The 19,839-nt window shown below is 56.0% G+C and overlaps 1 protein-coding gene across 2 annotated transcripts in view; it reads right to left on the reverse strand.

The window, feature by feature from the left end:
- Nucleotides 1-16,434, reverse strand: part of PIK3R5 (phosphoinositide-3-kinase regulatory subunit 5) — a 69,672-nt gene extending 53,238 nt beyond the window's left edge. For both annotated transcript variants that reach the window (XM_043583103.1, XM_043583102.1), the window contains exon 1: nucleotides 16,312-16,434. The gene's annotated coding sequence lies outside the window, so the exon portion shown is untranslated. The remainder of the gene's footprint in view (nucleotides 1-16,311) is intronic.
- Nucleotides 16,435-19,839: the final 3,405 nt, after the last annotated feature.

The raw sequence follows: 19,839 nt of genomic DNA on the forward strand, positions 1-19,839 counted from the left end.
AGACTGTTCCACAGCTATTTCCTCCGACTTTTTTCTCAAAGAGAATGGGTAGCGTCCTGGAAAGTATGGATGAAAGAGGATTTCGGGGCGCCTGGGGGGCTGAGTCAGTTGAGTAGTCCGACTTCAGCTCAGGTCACAATCTCAGGGTTCGTGGGTTCAAGCCCCGCATCGGGCTCTGTGCTGATGTCTCGGGACCCGGAACCTGCTTCAGATTCTGTGTCTCCCTCTCTCTCTGCCCCTCCTCCTGTTTACCCTCTCTCTTTCAAAAGTAAATAAACTTTAAAAAGATAAATACGGGCTCCTGGGTGGCTCAGTTAGTTAAGCATCCGACTTCTGCTCAGGTCATGATCTCACGGTTTGTGAGTTCGAGCCCCGCGTCGGGCTCTGTGCTGACAGCTGGGAGCCTGGAGGCTGCTTCCCATTCGGTGTCTTCCTCTCTCTCTGCCCCTCCCCCTGCTTTCCCTCTGTCTCTGTCTCTCTCTCTCAAAAATAAATAAACATTAAAAAAATTTAAAATTTTTTTTTTCAACGTTTATTTATTTTTGCGACAGAGAGAGACAGAGCATGAACGGGGGAGGGGCAGAGAGAGAGGGAGACACAGAATCGGAAACAGGCTCCAGGCTCCGAGCCATCAGCCCAGAGCCCGACGCGGGGCTCGAACTCACGGACCGCGAGATCGTGACCTGGCTGAAGTCGGACGCTTAACCGACTGCGCCACCCAGGCGCCCCAACATTAAAAAAATTTTAAAGAGGATTCATTTAATCAACAGCAAGCACATTTGGGGGAGGGGGGTCCAGAAATCTCCAGGAGCTCAGGGTCAGAGGGGAAGATGGGCTTCTGAGAGGTCTATGCACAGCGGCAAAATCATCACTACCAACGACAAACACAAAACAGAGATCGCTAGAAAAACACGCAAAAGACCTGAATAAATCCTTCATGAAGGAGGCTCTCCAAATGGCCAATAAACACGAAAAGGCGCTCAATTAAAAAACAATTTTTTTTAACACTTTATTTATTTTGAGAGACACAGCCTGAGCAGGGGAGGGGCAGAGAGAGAGAGGGAGACACAGAATCCGAAGCGGGCTCCAGGCTCCGAGCTGTCAGCACAGAGCCCGACGCGGGGCTCGGACCCACGAACCGCGAGATCGTGACCTGAGCCGAAGTCGGATGCTCAACCGACGGAGCCACCCAGGCGCCCCAGAGGTGCTCAGTTTTGTTAGTCCGAAGGGAAATGCAAATTCAAACCACGACCCACCCACCAGGATGGCCCAAATGGAAAACACAGAAAACCCTGTTCGTGAGGACGTGAAGCACCTTGAACCCTCGTGACTGCAAGTGTGCTCGAGCGCAACCCAGTACCGTCTTTTTCCAAGTGGAAAACCGTTTGGCAGTACCCACTGAAGCGCTACCCGTGCGTGCCCCGCGACACAGCAGTCCCACTCCCGGATGCACACTCGAAAGACGTGCACCACAGAGTCCGGAGCAGCACCTTTCAAACTAGACCCTACCCAGTGAGTGAGGCGTCCCAGGGGAGGTGAATAAGGGCAAGGCGCAATAAGAACCTGGAGGAGGAAGAAGGCCCACCAGCGGCAGTTGCCCAAGACGGTAACTCCACACCAGAATTTTCAGCCTTGGGATTCAGAAGATCCCACCCACAAGGGGGCGGGGGAGACCAGGGGAGAAAGGACCACCACCGAGGGAACAGGGTTCTGGAGTCAAATAGAGAGTTTGCTGCTTAAAACGCGCTGAAGATTGCAGATGCCGATAAATACATCTCAGAGTCATAAGGAAACCTGAGTCCGTCAAAGGGAACCGCGGCTAATCGCCTTTGAAGAACTGGAGAAAATGAAAGACGGACATGGGAAAGATGGAGAGTGAGACAGCCAGACCAAGGCGGAGACGGACGCTAGAAAAGGCCGTCCCAGTTTTAGAGACGAGCAAAGTCGCAGACTCTCGGAAGCCACAGTCTCTGAGCCGGGCAGCCCCCATGCCATCAAGGCAGTTTGAGGGTACTCGGGGAAGGATCCAGAGACCGCCAGGGGCTAGAATGGCTTCACGAACAGAAGACATGAAAACGCACAGAAGGGGCGCCTGGGTGGCGCAGTCGGTTAAGCGTCCGACTTCAGCCAGGTCACGATGTCGCGGTCCGTGAGTTCGAGCCCCGCGTCAGGCTCTGGGCTGGTGGCTCAGAGCCTGGAGCCTGTTTCCGATTCTGTGTCTCCCTCTCTCTCTGCCCCTCCCCCGTTCATGCTCTGTCTCTCTCTGTCCCAAAAATAAATAAACGTTGAAAAAAAAAAAAGAAAAAAGAAAACGCACAGAAGTGGCGTATCTGGGTTTGAGCGAGTCCTGTGAGAGCCTCATGACAACGTGGAAAAGCACGAACTGCGGGTGACACAGACGGGTGGCTTCAGCCCTGGCTCCATGACTGTCCCCAAAAGGGCCTTGAGGGTCTTTATCTGCAGGGACGGCTCTCTTAAAATGCCAGAGAGCTCTGTCTTTGGCCCTTCAAAGCATGTCGTTTTTTAAAAATTACTTTTTTAGGGGCGCCTGGGTGGCTCAACGGGTTAAGCATCTGACTTCGGCTCAAGTCGTGACCTCATGGTCCGTGGGTTTGAACCCCACGTTGGGCTCTGGGCCGACAGCCCAAAGCCTGGAGCCTGTTTCGGATTCTATGTCTCCCTCTCTCTCTGCCCCTCCCCCCCACCTGCTCTCCTAAGCAGGCTCTAAACTGTCAGTGCAGAGCCTGATGCAGGGATTGATCTCCCAAGCCATGAGATCACGACCTGTGCCGAAATCTAGGACGATCAACCAACTGAGCCACACAGGCGTCCCCGGGGCATGCCATTTTAAAAACTGTGGTGTAATGTGCATAGCATAAAATGTATCATTTTAATCATTTTAAAATACGCAGCTCAGTGGCATTAAGAACATTCACGTTGTCCCATAGCCACTACCGCCTCCTGTCTCCAGATCTTTATCCTCCCAAGCTGAAGCTCCATACCCATGAAACAAATGCTCAGTCCTCATTTCCCTCTTCCTATTCCCCAGCCCCTCTAGTCCCTACCCTTCCTGCCGTCTCTTTGAGTCTGATGACTCTAGGAACCTCATATACGTGAGATCATACTGGATGTGTCCCTTGTGACTGCCTCATTTCACTTAACATGAAGTCTTTTAAGGTTCATTCTGTCGTGACAGGTCAGAATTCTGCTCCTTTTTCGGGTCAAATAATATTCCACTGCATGCATATGCCGCATTTCGTCTGCCCGTTCATCTGTAGGTAGACATTATTGATTCCATCTTTTGATACAGAATGCCATTTTTTATGAACGGTTTCCAACGGAGCTCAGAAGGCATGTGAGCCGCACGACAGAAGGGATAAGGCACCTTTATGGGACAGTGTCGATTCAGAAAGATCTCGAACCGATAGAGTTCAAACACGGATGAGACTCCTGATGGTCCTCCCACAATTCTCCTTTCTTCTATAATAACACGATGTTCAGAAATTTCAGATTACATTGCTCAGGATTCTCTTGTTAGCCCAGCGTGGCCATGCGGCTACATTCTGGCCCGTGGAATAGAAGTAAATGTTGACGAGTACAATTTCCGAGGCATGCCTTCTTTCTCTTCCCTCCTCCTGCTAGCTGGAATGCAGATATGATGGCAATTGCTAGAGCAGCCATTTTGCACCATGAGATGAGAGCCACATGTGGAGAGAGAAATTAAACCCCTCTCATCTACACCACCGCCCTGTTGTGCTTCTCTGATACAACAACAGGCAAACCAATACACTAACTGTTTCCATCAATACGGAGTTGCCGAAGAAGCAACGTTAGATTTTGGGAGTGGGGGGAGGGCTGTTACTACATCATTTAGATACAGCTGGTAGGATTTTCCCCCAATTTGTGGAGCATGGTTTATGAACTGACCCGGAACGGAGGCCGCAAAGCATACCTCCCAATTCCCTTACAAGGAGACACATCAGAAAAGCTGAAGTCATCCTCCCAGAGAAGAGGTATACATCGTCTATATGGCGTGCCCGCCTCTGGGTACCCCACTTTGGGGGAGCGACAGCAGGGGCTGAATTCTTTAAATTAGTTATCCGGATATTCTTCGGAGCAAACGGGGTTGGCCAGCTAGTACGGAAGCAATTCAAGTGGAGTGGGCACGGTTTTGATGAACGTTAGTAGAGATAATCTCTCGCTGGTTGCGCAGACAGCAGAGTGCAAATGCAGTACGGGCATTACAAAACCGTCCCTCCCAAACCGTTTCGTGAACAGCGATGTCTCCAAGGCAAAGCTATGAAGACAGCAAAATGATCGGTGACCGCCAGGGGTGGGGGGCAGGGGAAAGGGAGAGATAAACAAGAGCACAGAGGAATTCTAGAGCGTTCAAAATGCTCCGCGTAATATTATAATGATGGACGCAGGTCATCACACATTTGCCGAAAACTCACAGAATGTGCCACGCCAACAGCGAACCCTAAGGTAAACTATGCATCCGGGGCGGTGACGATATGTCAATACAGGTTCATCCTTGGTTAGACATGTTCCATTCTGGCAGGTGGTGTTCAGAACGGGGGAGGCTATGCATGGGGTCGGGGGTATATGGGAAAACTCTGTACCTTCCTCCCAATTTTGTTGCAACCTTAAAATTGCTTTAAAGGAATTAAGTCTATTTTAAGAGAGAGAGAGAGAGAGAGAGCAGGGAAGAGGGGCGAGAGCAAGAGAGAGAATCCCAAGCAGGCTCCACACTCAATGTGGAGCCGGACCCGGGGCCCGATCCCGTGACCCCGGGATCATGCTCTAAGCCGAAACCAAGAGCCGGACGCTCAACCGCCTGAGCCGCCCAGGCGCCCCATGAAGTCTTTACTAAAAATAATAATAATCGTGTTGCCATCTCCGTCCACTGAGCGGGTCACAGGAGTGACAGTGGGAAGGAATCCCTTATCTTCAAACTCACCGAATGGGGAGGGGGAGGGGCAACACCCGAGGCGGACTGAACCGCGGCCCCCACCCCATCCCTTCCACACCCTCCATACGGCAGCGTTGATGGGGACCCAGCAGCACAGAGCCGTGGCCCAAGGAAGGGCGTTCTCCATGCCTCTCGGGACAGTGGCTGGATGGTGACAGCACGCGGCCTCGGGAGGGGGCAGGACGACAGGGGAATGGGGCGCTGTTTGCCCCTCCTTCTTCATCCACGGCCTCCAGTACACGGCCATGCGGCCTTGAGGGCTCGCTTCCGACATTTCCCACGGGTCCCCCGGGTGCCGTGTTTTTCCACCTGACTCGGGTACCTTCTAGAAGCCCAAACGGCTCGCATGCCTTAGCCTCACTAGTTCAGAAATGTGTGTCTAGATTCTAGATGCCACCCAAGGCTAGTCCGTCCCCACCCGAGCCCACGTCTGCCTCTCTACACTAGGAGGTTTGATGACCGACTTCTTTAAAGGCGCCTAGATTTCCCCCCCCCCTTCACATCTTACGGCACCTTACATGCAGACAAACCGCCGTGAGGGCACTCTGACCCGCGGGCTCGTGCGTGGATGCCACGGCAGTCCTCTGCACCTGTGCCCTGTGGCTGGGCAGCTCGCATCTTGCGACCTCTCTCTGATGGCTTCAGAGGGCCAGCTCACCACAGAAAACAGCCTCGGGGCAAGAGAAGTCAGGTGGCGACGGTGAGCCCCACGCCTGGGTCACCCGCTTGCTGCGGAGGGGGAGCTACAGGATTCCTGTCCCCGGGGCCACCAGAGCCTGGGGCACTTTACCCGTCCGGACGGTCGTGTTGGGTCCCAGAGATAGTAAGGGGCCCCCCAGGCTGGCGGGGGTTGGGGGGGGGACCCCAGGGCTGCCACAACTGTCTGAGGAGGCGGGAGGCCAGTGTCAGCCTCCTTGACCCATTTTTCAGGTGGGCACAGAGAGGGCTCCACCTTGGATGAATCAGGACAGGAGGGTTCTGGCTCCTGGGGCGTCTTCCCCACTGCTCTCTCCTCCCCCCAGAAGGTCCCCTTTCCTCTCCAAAGCATTACTCCCGAAGGGGAAAAAAGGAAAAAGGAAGAAAAAAAGACCCTCGTCCTTGCTTACCCTGACCCGTCACCCTGCTTGTGAGTGACAACAAGTGACAGAAGGGAGTCGCCCGTCACTCTGAAGGTTCCCATTAGGCTACCAGAGCCACATTCGTGAATATGCAAGTTAATAACGCTTACTGGTGACACTTTACTTTCTCCCAGTTTAAAAACTTGACTTCTCGGGGCGCCTGGGCGGCTCCGTTGGCTGAGCGTCCGACTTCGGCTCAGGCCATGATCTTGCGGTTCGTGAGTTCGAGCCCCGCGTCGGGCTTCCTGCCGCCAGCCTGTCAAGGCAGAGCCTGCTTCGGATCCACTGTCCCCCTCTCTGTGCCCCTCCCCTGTTTGCCCTCTCCCCAAAATATTAAAAAAAAAACCCAAAACTTGACTTCTACACTTCCCTCGGCCTCCTCCAGGGTCAGCAGGGCCAGGCACCCTTGGGGATGTTTAAAGAATCCCCAGAAAAACTCCAGGCATCTCTCTGCCTCCCTCCCCGGGAAAGCAGGGCTCCGGATTGCCCCACAGCCCGCCGGACAGCCAGGACAGGCATCCCCTCTGCCTAGTAAACGTGTAAACATCATGTTGCAAACACACACTTACTTCCTCAGGCCCCTGTTGGGGGGTGGGGGTGGCGGCGGCTCCCCAGGGCCTCCCCACTGTCAGACTTCTGACTGACCTGGAGGGTGAGCAGAGGGCTCCCAGGGGGTGGGGTCTGGGCACGCGGAGTTGGCCAGGGGCTCCTGGGGCCTGAAGGGCCCAAAGGGAGACGCGTGCCTTGTCCCATAACAAAGACAAGGCCACAGGGATTTTTTTTTCCTTTTTAATGTGTTATTTATTTATTTATTTATTTATTTTTTTAAGACTGAGAGAGAGCATGAGTGGGGGAGAGGCAGAGAGAGAGGAAGAGCAGAAGGCAGGCCGTGGCCCGGAGGCCCACGGGCGGGCGTAAAAGGTGACGACAGCTGAGTGGCCTGGCACAGAGAACGCTGGGGAAGTGAGAGGGGCCAGCAGCACCATGGCACTGGCTGGAGAGCGGAGAACAGGAAGGTGGAGGGGGGGTCCGGGGGTGGTGACTCCAAGGTTTCAAGTCTAGGAGTGTATTGTCACCAGAACCACGAATGGGGAAGTCTGTAGAGGAAGCCTGCTTTGTGGGCGAGGCGCTGGGCTCTGAACAGGGGCTGAGGTGGGAACAGAGCCAACGGCCCGCGTGGGCTTCGACACAAAGGTAAGGGAGGTGAACGCACCCGAGGGGTGGCCAGAAGGGGAGGCGCAGGCGGCGGAGAAAGAGATCCAGGTGAGCCTCTGTGGGGTTTGCGGGGGGGACCGCCCAGCTTTGGGATTTGTCTCCTTGAGGCCACTGAACTTCTTAAATTCAAATTATGTTCTCAGAACAACCAATCTGTCTACAACCCGTCGGACACGGCCACTGTGATTTGGAGAACTGCAGACTTGGGAGCGGAGCATCCTCGGTCTCCATTCTCACGGCAGTCGCGTCTACGTATGACACGTACTTCTCTTGAATGCTTCCCTGGACGGGGAACTCATGACCACAAGGTCACCCGCTCCATGGTTGATGTGTTCTGAATTTGGCTTTGTTGCATCACATGCTACAGAGCCTCCAAAGAGAGACGTTGGGTAGGAGAGGAACACTGGGTTTATCGCTGCAAAGCCGCCAGCGGCCTTGGAGGAAGCCAGCCTACGGAGGAGACTGGGTGGAGGGCGACAACACAGTGCCATTGTAGTCCAGAGGATTCGCAGCCGCTTGGAGTCCTGCCGTGAAATGGGCACCGTGACGAAGGAAGAACTCCCACAAGTCCCGTGTCGGAGGGCGGACTGGGGACAACGCACAGGCTGTCGGAATCTCACAGCCCGTTTGATCCAGAAGGGAACAGGCTCAGTCAGACCCGTGGACAGAGGCCAGAACGGGGAGGGGTCATCTCCTCCCCCCACCCTGGGGTATGAACATCACGCCACAGTCCCCCGCCCCCACCCCCCCTCCCCCCGTGTTCTCCTAAGCACAATCACAGACCAAGGAAAACTCTTGACTTTTCGTTTTCTCAGAATGAAACTCCCAAGATGTCAGCACAGAAGTGAATGCAAAACTCACAGGCCTATGAAACACAGGCCCCGAAAAACCCCCCACACAAGGGGCCATCACTCCCCAGGCCAACCCGGAGACGGGGCGGGCTGGCCCCAAGAGCGGATCTGGGTCAGCCGCGCAGGAAGGTGATCCTCGCGGTGGGACCCGGTGTATGTATGACACCGGGTGTCAGAAGAAGTCCAAGAACACGAGATACCACCAAAAGCTCAGGCTCCAGCTCGGGATGTGGCCGAGGATCCCGGGCTCCCGCGGTGGCTCCGGGGTCTCCTACCGTGGCAGGCTACACTCTCCTGACCACAGAAGCGCCCCTGCTCCGGGGGAAGAGCTGGGAGGCAGGGCTGTGGGGTTTGCGGAGGAACTGTCCAGCTTTGGGATTTGTCTACTCGAGGCCACTGAACTTCTTAAATTCAAATTATGTTCTCAGAACAACCAATCTGTCTACAACCCGTCGGACACGGCCACTGTGATTTGGAGAACTGGAGACTTGGGAGCGGAGCATCCTCGGTCTCCATTCTCACGGCAATCGCGTCTACGTATGACATGTATTTCCCTTGAATGCTTCCCCTGATGGGGAACTCATTATCACAAGACCACCTGTTCCATGGTTGATATGTTCTGAATTTGTCCAAGATCTTCCTTGTCACAGGCTGAGGTCTCCTGAGGTCCCTCTTTCTCCTTCCTGGAGTATGACACCCCCCCCACCCCCCGCCCCGAGCAGGTAGTCTCCACCTTCTCCAAAAAACACCACCCTCCAAACATCTGAAGATAGACATTACTTCTCCCTTGTGTCTTCTTCTTGGAGGAAAACCTCCAGGCTTCTTTTCTCATTTTGTATTATGTCATCACCACCTCTGGTGACCTTTCTCTGTGTGTGAATTCGTTATATCAGCATCCTCGCCGGACCAGAGCAGCTCCGTGTGGAAACAGGCCATCCCGTAGCCAAAGGGCACGGAAAGCAAGGACTCATGGGAATTAGTGGCGGCCTGGCGGAGGCCAAGAATCAAAGATGGCTCCCAGGCTCCAGCTGGGGACACTGAGGCAGCAGGTCTATGCCTGGAAGGCCGGGGAAGGGACAACAAGAGGGGAGGAAGGCCTGGGGGCCGGGAAGCCAGGAATGAGCAGCAGAGGAACTAAAAACCAGAGCCTTTCTCCCGACTTTCCGGGAGCAGATCACTCCCTTGCTCCGGCCGCTCTCCCTGGGGGTCCCAGGGTGCAGGAGAAGACGAAACGCCTCCAGGGTATCGCCAGCGCGTTAAAACCCCGACAACAGCAGGACAGCAAAGGAAAGTGCAGGCCAGCCTTACTTGCGAGTATGGTTGCAAAAAATCCAAAAGAGAATCCCAGCAGGCCAGACCTAGCACTGTACTAAAAGAAAAAACCACCTTGGCCAACTGGAGCTCATTCCAGAAGTGCAGGGAGGGCTCAAGTTAAGGATATGAGGCGTCATGCAAATCTAAGGCCAGGCAAAAGGACACGAGGATCTCCTGGTAGAGGCTTAAAGGAGTATTTCGCAGGGGCGCGTGGGTGGCTCAGTCATTAAGCATCCGACTTCGGCTCAGGTCATGACCTCGCGGTTCGTGGGTTCAAGCCCCGCGTCGGGCTCTGTGCTGATGGCTCAGAGCCTGGAGCCTGTTTCCGATTCTGTGTCTCCCTCTCTCTCTGCCCCTCCCTCACTTGGACTCTCTCTCTCTCTCTCTCTCTCTCAAAAATGAATAAACTTTAAAAAAAATTTAAAAAGAGAAGTATTTGGCAGGCGTAACTTCCATTCATGCTTTAAAAAATCCTTAGCAAAATGAGGAACCGGAGAAAACCCCCTTCCCACGTGGCACTTGATGGGGACCACGTATCACAGAGACCAAGCCCCCGGCTCATTCCAGCCCTTGGAAGCTCGAGACGCTGGGAGCATCTGTGGTAACGAAACAGCCGTGGAGGGAACAGCAGAGCTTCTTATAAGGACACCATGAGCAAAAGTAATACTTTTGCTCGCAGATGGTCTTGAATTTCATCGTCTCGAAGATGGCTTGAATGCAAGACTTGATGAGACATTCAGAAAGTGATAAGCGTGGCTGGGGCTCAGTGAACGGTCAGGGAGCTCACCCTCCCACCCCCCACCCTGCACGGGCCACCTTGACACCTCACCAGTGAGTCACCGGTGACCTCCCGTGCAGTTTGCAAGTTTCAATCATCAGTCACCACCCCCTGCTGGCCTCTAGCCACGGCTGACTCCCCGTGTGCAGCGATGCTGGGGGGTTACCCCAAGAAATCGGCGGAGAGAAAGTCCTGTTTTTGAGAACAGGGGTGAATACCCTGGCTTTGCCGGTGAACTGCAGAGCTCTGAGAACACCCTGACCTTTTACGCAGAACTCTGGAAGAGAGGGGGAGAGAGACCGTGCGTGTGTGTGTGTGTGTGTGTGTGTGTGTGTGTGTGAGTGTGAGTGACAATTCTCCTGCCAAGGGTCAAAACGACCAAGCCCAGACCCCAAACGCCTGTGCAGGCTTCGTGGTTCCGGGAAGACGAGTTTGGATGGGGACGAAGGGTGCGGAGAGTGAACGGACGGCAGACAATCAGGGGTTCCTAACCCTGTAAGTGAGCAGGTTTGGAGAGGGGCGGAGTGGAGGCCCGGCGGACAGCGTGCTTGTTTTCCAAGCGTGGAGGCTTCCTCTGCCGCGGATGCAGAGGACTCTTGCAGGAGCCCCCGGGGACATCCGCAAACCATGCTCCCCGCTGATGACCGGTGCCCAAGGAAAAGGGAAGCGCCAGTAATAGAACTGATGGCCTTCACGTCCTTGAGCCGGACTCGGAGTCTGGGGCGGGGGCAAGGGAGGAAGAGATAGGACTGAGGGCTTGAGGCCCTGGTCTACGCCAGACCTTGGGTGGGGTGCCTGACAGCAGGTGCCTCACTGATGCCCCCAGGAGAGGAGCCCCCGCAGCCCTCGGGACAGTTAAAAGGAACGCCTGCAGGGCTCAGTCGGTTAAGCTAAGCGTCCAACTTCGGCTCAGGTCATGATCTCGTGGTCTGTGAGTTCGAGCCCCGTGTCGGGCTCTGTGCTGATGTCTCGGAGCCTGGAGCCTGCTTTGGATTCTGTGCCTCCCTCTCTCTCTGCCTCTCCCCCACTTGCGCTCTGTCTCTCTCTCAAAAATAAATAAAATGCTGGGGCGCCTGGGTGGCGCAGTCGGTTAAGCGTCTGACTTCAGCCAGGTCACGATCTCGCGGCCCGTGAGTTCGAGCCCCGCGTCGGGCTCTGTGCTGATGTCTTGGAGCCTGGAGCCTGCTTCGGATTCTGTGCCTCCCTCTCTCTCTGCCCCTCCCCCGTTCATGCTCTGTCTCTCTCTGTCCCAAAAATAAATAAATGTTGAAAAAAAATAAAAAAGAAAAAAAGAAAATGTAAAAAAAAAAAAAAAGAAAAAAAAGGAACACCCAAGAGGATGCACCCAGGAGCACTTAGCATGCATCCGCTAACATTAGGTACTACTGTTCTCAGCATCCCTCTTTCCATCTTGTATCTCTCAAGTGTCAACTTGAAAATGACATCGTTAGGGAAACCTTGCCTTCACCCCCCAAATGTGTGGATCAACCTTTATGTAATCTCACAGCCCCCCCCCCCGCCGCCCCCATTCTCACCATTGCGATTACACGATGTGTGTGTCTAGTGTCGTGCCCGCCAGGCTAATTTCCCAAGCGCAAGAACATTGTGTTGTTCAGGGGTCCCCAGAGCCCGGAGCTTTGCCACAGCCGTGTCTCATTTATCCAGAAGGCACTGGACTGAAAAGCCCCATCATCCAGAGCCCCACCGCCGGTCTGGAGGCCCTGTGGTTGGCCACGGTTCATGCCCCAAAAGTCACGCCCTGGAGGGCACGAACTTCACACCCTCAAGCACATCCAGGCTGCCACTGGGGCCTGGTCATCTCAGAGAGTCAGCCCAGCCCTGGCACGTTCTAGCAGCGTGGCCTTGGTCCTCCGTGTCCGCATCCATCACGTTCGGATCGTAGTTTTTGCTACCTCGGAGTGCGGCCGTGAAGGACCAAAGAACGTGAAATACTCAGTCCAGCGCCCAACACCGCGAACGTACAGCGGGAGGAGACAGGAGCCGAGAGCCAGATGAGCGAGAAGGGGCAGACACGCTGTCCCGAGCGGAGCCAAGGTACGAAAGGGGAGTGGCAGGTAGAACCAGCTGACGAGTCCCAGGAAACCATCTGACACTGGGAGGACACGCACGGACCGACCCAAGGTCACGTGCCTAGCAGTGGAGGAGGAGGCGGGCAGACACAAGGCCAGTCGACTCCATGGGGGGCAGGTCAGGAGCCACCCTCGGCCCTCACACCCCAGCCCTGCCCCCAACAAGGAAACCACACAGAGTCATTTGCCTAGGTCAATAACAGCGCTGACGAGACTCAGGAGGACATGAAAATGAAAAGCACACCCCACCCTCCTGCCCCCCTACACCCTCCGGCGGGCGGGCAACTCCCACTGTCGGGTGTGCATGGATTTCTTGCCTGTGACACCCCGGGGAGTGAGTTCCACGGTGACAGCTGAACAGCCACGCCGAGCACAAGGGGCTCAGGCGAGCCAGCCCATGAGCTACTGGTCAGACCCCGTGGGCCAGAGTGGTCAGTGCTCCGTCAGGAGGGCGCCCGAGGTGCGGGAGGGGGGGGCTGGAGGTGGGGCCGGTGCCGCGGGGCGAGGCGGGGGTTGGGAAAGGCTCCCAGGATGATGAGGTCTGAACGCGGAGGGGAAGGAGTCATAGTCCACTGGGCAGTAGAGGAAGCAAAGAAGGGAAACGTGGCGAGAGGGACTAGCACGTGCAAAGGTACAGAGGCCTGCCTGAGCTTCAGGACATAAAGCGGCAGGGTGGGCCGGAGCTGGCTGGTGGGAGGCCTGGCTACCATGCCAAGTGGTATGAGCCTTCCCCGGGGGGTGGGGGGGGGAGGGGGCAACGGCCGCTCTGAAGGGTTCGCAGTGACCATGGCCGCAGGAGAAAGTCTGGGCCGGGAGCCGGGGAAGGCCGGAGGCTGGGGTCTCCCACTGAGGCCAGACTCTAGAGCCCAAAGCCTAGAACCCCAACTGGTAGACCCACCAGACCTAAGAAGGGCCCAGCGTCTGCTCGGTGCCACCACCAGTCACCCCCTGCTTCCGATTCCTCAGCCCCCACCCTCCTCCCTGGGTGCACTTGTCACAGCTGTGTCTCGCTTATCCAGAAGGCACTGGACTGAAAAGCCCCATCATCCAGAGCCCCACCGCCGGTCTGGAGGCCCTGTGGTTGGCCACGGTTCATGCCCCAAAAGTCACGCCCTGGAGGGCACGAACTTCACACCCGCAAGCACATCCAGGCTGCCACTGGGGCCTGGTCATCTCAGAGAGTCAGCCCAGCCCTGGCACGTTCTAGCAGCGTGGCCTTGGTCCTCCGTGTCCGCATCCGTCACGTTCGGATCGTAGTTTTTGCTACCTCGGAGTGCGGCCGTGAAGGACCAAAGAACGTGAAATACTCAGTCCAGCGCCCAACACCGCGAACGTACAGCGGGAGGAGACAGGAGCCGAGAGCCAGATGAGCGAGAAGGGGCAGACACGCTGTCCCGAGCGGAGCCAAGGTACAAAGGGGAGACAGAACGAGCTGATGATTCCTAAGACGTTATTACGTAGCCTTCGATGTACTTACTATATGTATGAGGGCGAGCCACACAAGTGACAAGGATTTCCTCTACAGGTGGGTACAGTGAAAAGTTTTGGTGTCCATGAGGTCAAGCTACTGGAAAAATCCACGCAGATTCACTCAGGGGAATGACATAATTCTGTGCATACCTGGGTATTTCTACAGCATTCCCCCAACCCAAATCTGTAAAACGTACATTGCATTTAACAGGATCTAAGATGACTTCAACGGTTTTTTTAAATAATAATAATAATAATAGAGAGAGAGCACAAGCAGGAAAGAGGGGCAGAGGGAGAGAGAGAGAATCCCAAGCAGGCTCCACACTCAGTGCAGAGCCCGACACGGGGCTCGATCCCACCACCCCGGGATCATGACCTGAGCCGAAATCAAGAGTTGGACGCCCAACCGACCGACCCACCCAGGCGCCCCTAAGATGCCCTCAATCGTAAGGTGAGCTGTTATTTTGCATGCCACTAAGAAAGAAATATTGCTGTCGGCTATGATGGTACGATGCCATAGAAGGTAAGACGGATGTTGATTTCCAAGCTGTTAAAACGTGAACATATATAGTTACGCCTTCAAATTAATGGGATATCCTCATAGGTCATATATGTTTGCTGTGGGGATGTCTCATCTGCAGAAATCAAGTGCAACCTCTCCTTTGTTCCCTTGCACACATCTATACCAGAGGCCCAAAAAGCAAACTGACCACCTCTCTCCCCCCCAACCCCGAGTGACAGCTCATCACCATCTTGCCCCTCCAGAAGCTTCCTCTCTTAAGGAGCTGATCCAGAGGCTTTCAGTCCACCCACAGCTGAGCCAAACAAGACTTCTGGTTCACAGGGATCCCGCTGGGGTGAGCCTCTTGGAACGAGGGCAGAGTCAGAAAGGCTCAAATACTCAGCTGAACCCAAGCTGGGGCCCCCAGGCTGTCCGGGCCACGCTGGCTCTCCTCCTCCGACACTCCTCGGCCAGGAGGCCCACGATCCACGTGTGGTCTTAGCATCGTTACCCCTCCAGGACCCCCAAACCTGCTTTTCATGCAGTCCCCCCACTCAGCTTCCCCTGATTATTCTTGAAAGAGACAACCAGAGCTACACGGGAGGCAGGAAGGAGAGGCAGAGATGGGGAGAGAGCATGACCACGCCTCACTTAAGCTGGAGGTCAGGAGGGAGGGGGTGTCTTAAGACCCCACAGTCCTGGCGGCTTATGCTCCAAAAAGCAAGGAACGGTATCCTGAAGCAGGAAGAGAGAGCCTATCTGAAACCTTCTTTTGTCTTCCTGGACCCACACGGCGGCGGGGCAGGCTGGGGAAGGAGGGGAGCCTCTGATCCCCACGCTCGTTGCTACAGATAAATACCCAGGAAGCAGCTTCCGTGCGCGGCTACTCTCCTCACGCTTTTCTCATCTATTTCCCCCCAGCCCCGTGAGGTCGCTATTAGAGCCCATTTTAGAGACAGGACAACCAGTCTGGGAGAGGGGTGGTAAGATACTCCGGGTCGCACGGCAGGGCCTGGCCGGCAACTCAGGTCTCCCTTCCACATCGCACGGGGCTCTCAAGCAATGGCTCCAGCGGCATCCTTCAAGGAGCTGGCTCAAATTTTAGAAAAAGACAGATTCCAGACCTGCCCCCAGCGGACCCCCCCCCCGCGCCCCCCAAAGCTGGGGCTGGGGCCTGGGGCAGGTGTGCTTTTACAAGTTCTGGGAACCCGGGCCCTTACCAGGTGGTCTAGGCCAGGAGCAAGGGGGCGGATCAGAAGTTGCAGCGACGAGCGGAGGGAGGAAGCGAAGGGCAGCCCAGAAGGGGCCTTCCGGGCCCCGGCCGACCTGGCCTACTTTTAGCCCTCATTTCGCCAAACCTCCTCTCGGCGCAGAGGCTTGTTAAACTCTTCATACCACATCCTGCTGCTTTCAACTCGCCTTCCTTCTTCCCTCCGAACCATCTCCTTCCTCCTCCTGACCCGAACCTCTTGCCGATGTACCCGGAGCCCTGGGATGGGCCAGCGCGCGCGCGCGCACGCGCACACACACCTGCACGCACGCACCCGCGGAGCCACGCAGGGACACCCGGGTGTAAACACGGCTCGAGCCACCGCGCCGACCGGCGGTGCTCCAGGAGAGCGGCCGGCGCCCGGGCACCTCCGCGACCCCCCGGGTCCTGACGGCGGTGCCCGCATTCACCGCGACAGTCCCCAGGCGGAGAGGCGCGCGGGCTCCGCGACCCCCTCCTCGCGCCGGCCCGCGACGGAGGCAGGAGGCCGCGGCCACACGCGCCGCCCCGGCCTTCCGCAGTGGCTACCCGGCGGACGCACCCCACCCCGGGACGCCCCTTCTGTCTCCGGGATTACCGGGGCGGCAGGTGCGCGGACCCCGTGCCCACGGAGAGACACCCCGACTGCCCAGCCCGCCCGCCGCCGCCGCCGCCGCGGCCCGAGCGCACGGCTCCCCGACGGTGCGCGGGCCGCCCCCTCTCGCGCCCTCGCCGCCCGGCCGGCCACGCACCTGCAGTCCCCGCCGGGCGCCGAGCCCCTCTCCAGCGGCGACTCCCCGCGGCTCGCGTGCTGTCGGGACCACGGCGCCGGGCAGCAGCCGCGCGGCGAGTCCCAGCATCGGCCCCAGCAGCGCTCCGACGGCGGGGCGGGCCGGGGGCGGGGCCACTCCGGGGGGGGCGGGGCGGGGCGCTCAGCCGGCCTCTAGCGCCCCCTGGCGGCCGGGCGGGCGAGGGGCCGGCGGGCCCCCGCAGCCTGAGTCCCCTCCTGAACGCCGCGCAGCGCGCAGGAGCCGCGGTGCCAGCGACGCGCGCGTCTGCCCTGGAAGGGACAGGCCCCGCGGGCGGGCGGCCACGGCCGGAGGGGCACCCCCGAGGGCCCGCGATCCCCCGGGAGGCAGGTGCGGCCGGTCCCGGGGAGCGGAAGCGGGCCTCGGCCCTGCAGGAGGGGTGGGCGGAGCAGGAGGGGAGGGCTTGGGGTGGGGGCTTCGGGGAAGGAGGAGAAAAGGGAAGCTCCGAAGAGCTGCTTCCTTCTCTCGCTGCGACCCAGCGCCCCACTTCCTCCTGCTACTTCTATTTTCTCTGGGTGCTCTTAACCTTTAAAATGCCTGCACCCCTGGTGCGCAGACGGGCGCCCGGACCCTCCCCCCCCCGGGCCTCCCCCTCTTCTGCGAGAAGGCAGGCTTTCTGCCTCGCACCTCCAGTCTCCGGGCTGACCCCCCCCCCCCTTTCCTTCGCCAGTGGCTGCCACTTCGGCCATTTCTCAGCCCATGAAGTGGGGAGGGGTCGTCTCCGGAGTCAAGGCCCTCTTTTTGCCTCCTCCCTTTTCCCCCTAGACGACGCTGGCAGGAAAAACGCATCGCGGAATCCCGGGAGTCACTGCACTCCCCCGTGCCTCAGTTTCCCCACTTACAAAATGAGGGTAGGAACGTTGGCTACGGTGCAGGCCGTCCTGGCGAGGAAAGAATGAGCCCTTCGTTTCGGAATTAACAAAGGGCAAGGCTGAAATTCCCACTTCCACTATTGAATGGGACTCCGTGTCACAATAGCTGTTAAAGGCGTTTGAAATTGGCCACAAGCTCGTACGTTACTGTTGGTCCAAAGCCACAACCCTACCTGAGGCTTTGAGAGACGCGAACACACCAATGACTTTTCTTTTCCTGACTCCCTAAATACCAAGAAAAAGCAACTTCCCCAAAGACATAGAAACAGAAAGTACCCTTGGGCGAACACGGAGGTCGGGTTCCAGAAAGGCGCTCAGAACCTGCCTGGTAGTTCTATGTCTCATCCTCCACCCCAACCCCCTCATACCACCTAGTCTCACACACACACACACACACACACACACACACACACAGGAACCAGAACCAGGAAAGACAGAGAGGACATGCTTGGAGTCATATGACTTGGTAAGGGTGGGCGTCTTGATAAGGGTGGGCGAGGACTCTGGTTTCCCCAATCCCTACTTTTTCCCCACCATCAAACAGGAGAAGGGGTATATGGAGACAACCCAGAGGTGGCCAGGTGGGGGGGCAGGATGGCTTGGAACTGCTCTGGAATCAGGAACCAAGTAGTAAGAATGACACGATGTATGCCAGATTGACATGGTGAAACTGTGAGATCACTCTGAAAGTTAGGGCATCCCTGACTTGGCCCATGTCCTAAAACTGAAGGTGGAAAGCTGAAGCAGGGTAGCCTGTGAGAGTTCACTGCCAGGGAGCTGAGCATCCCGTGAGGACCACTTAGTCCCTTCCTGCCTCCCCCCCCCCCCCCCCCACCGGGCTCTCCTGTTATCCCACCCCTCCCGAGCTCCACCTGTCTCCCTGTGCCCAAAGGGCAAGCCACTGACCAGGAGATCTGATCAACACCTGACACCTATTGGCCAGAACTTAGAACTACACCTTCCCACCCTCTTGCGCTGTTGGTGGGAATGCAAACTGGTGCAGCCGCTCTGGAAAACTGTGGAGGCTCCTCAAAACGTTAAAAATAGATCTACCCTCTGACCCAGCAATAGCACTGCTAGGAATTTACCCAAGGGATACAGGAGTGCTGATGCACAGGGGCACTTGTACCCCAATGTTTAGAGCAGCATTTCAACAATAGCCAAATTATGGAAAGAGCCCAAATGTCCATCAACTGGTGAATGGATAAAGAAGATGTGGTTTATATCCACAACGGAATACTACTTGGCAACGAGAAAGAATGAAACCTTGCCATTTGCAACAACGTGGATGGAACTGGAGGGTAGTATGCTGAGTGAAATAAGTCAGTCAGAAGGAGACAGATGTATGTTTTCACGCATATGTGGAATTTGAGAAACTTAACGGAGGGCCATGGGGGGCAGGGAACGGGAAAAAAGTAATTTCAGACAGAGAGGGAGGCAAACCAAAAGAGACTCTTAAATACAGAGAACAAACTGAGGGTTGATGGGGGGGGCGGGGGATGGGGAAAATGGGTGATGGGCATGGAGGAGGTCACTCGTTGGGATGAGCACTGGGTGTTGTATGTAAGCGATGAATCATGGGAATCTATTCCCCAAACCAAGAGCGCACTGTATATAAGCCGCACGTTAGCTGACTTGACAATAAATTATATTTAGAAAAGAAAGAAAAAGAAAAAAAGAACTATACTTCCCCAAGGCAGCTGGTAAGACTCAAGGTGTCCCTGTCACTCACGAGGCACCTGGTTAGGTACGACTTTGTACCGCTCTTTATTGTAGCCCCATTCAAAAAAATATATGTCTATCTGTAATCTCTCCCCTTCTTTTTGCTGCCTTCCGTTTTCAAAGAGTCTACCCCTGTCTCTTTTTACATTTATCCCTAGTGCTCTCAAAAAAAAAAAAAATCACCAAGGAAACATTAAAAGAGAGTAAGTAAGTACGCTAATGGAGGAGAAACAATGCTTCCTTAACAGGGAGAATCCCAATGACTAAATGTAGCAGGAATGATGGGATTAGAAAATCACCACGTGGCAGACATCACCGTAATAATTTTTGCGGGCGAGAATCATCGATGCACTCTCAGAACGGTGGGCAGACGTGTGATGATGAGTGGGTTATTTGCTTCGGCTTAAAATAGCTCCCCACGAGACACCTGTTAGCTACAAAGGAAAGAACAGTAACTTGAAGCAGAGACAGCAGGGAGCCTCTACCTTAGCCAAGCGAGAAATCCTGACAGTATCATTGCAAGGCATAGCAACATCATTTACCTCTTGATTTGATGCGCTGAGAAAAAACACATCATTTCCGCGGCATTCTGGTCAAAGATGCCTTACCTCAATCTAACCGTGAGAAAACAGACGAACCCAAATTGAGGGACATTCTACAAAATCTTCAACAGCGTAAAGGTCAGGAAACAGAAGATTGAGGGGCTCACAGATCATCACACCACAATGAAATGAAATGAGGAGGGCGCGTGGGTGGTTCAGTCGGGGTAAGCATCCGACTCTTGGTTTGGGCTCAGGTCGTGATCTCACGCATTGGTGAGTTCGAGCCCCCGCACACGTGGGGCTCCGCGCTGACCGTGCAGAGTCTGCTTGGGATT

The sequence above is a fragment of the Prionailurus bengalensis genome, chromosome E1, assembly GCF_016509475.1.
Source record: "Prionailurus bengalensis isolate Pbe53 chromosome E1, Fcat_Pben_1.1_paternal_pri, whole genome shotgun sequence".
NCBI classification, from domain to species: Eukaryota; Metazoa; Chordata; class Mammalia; order Carnivora; family Felidae; genus Prionailurus; species Prionailurus bengalensis.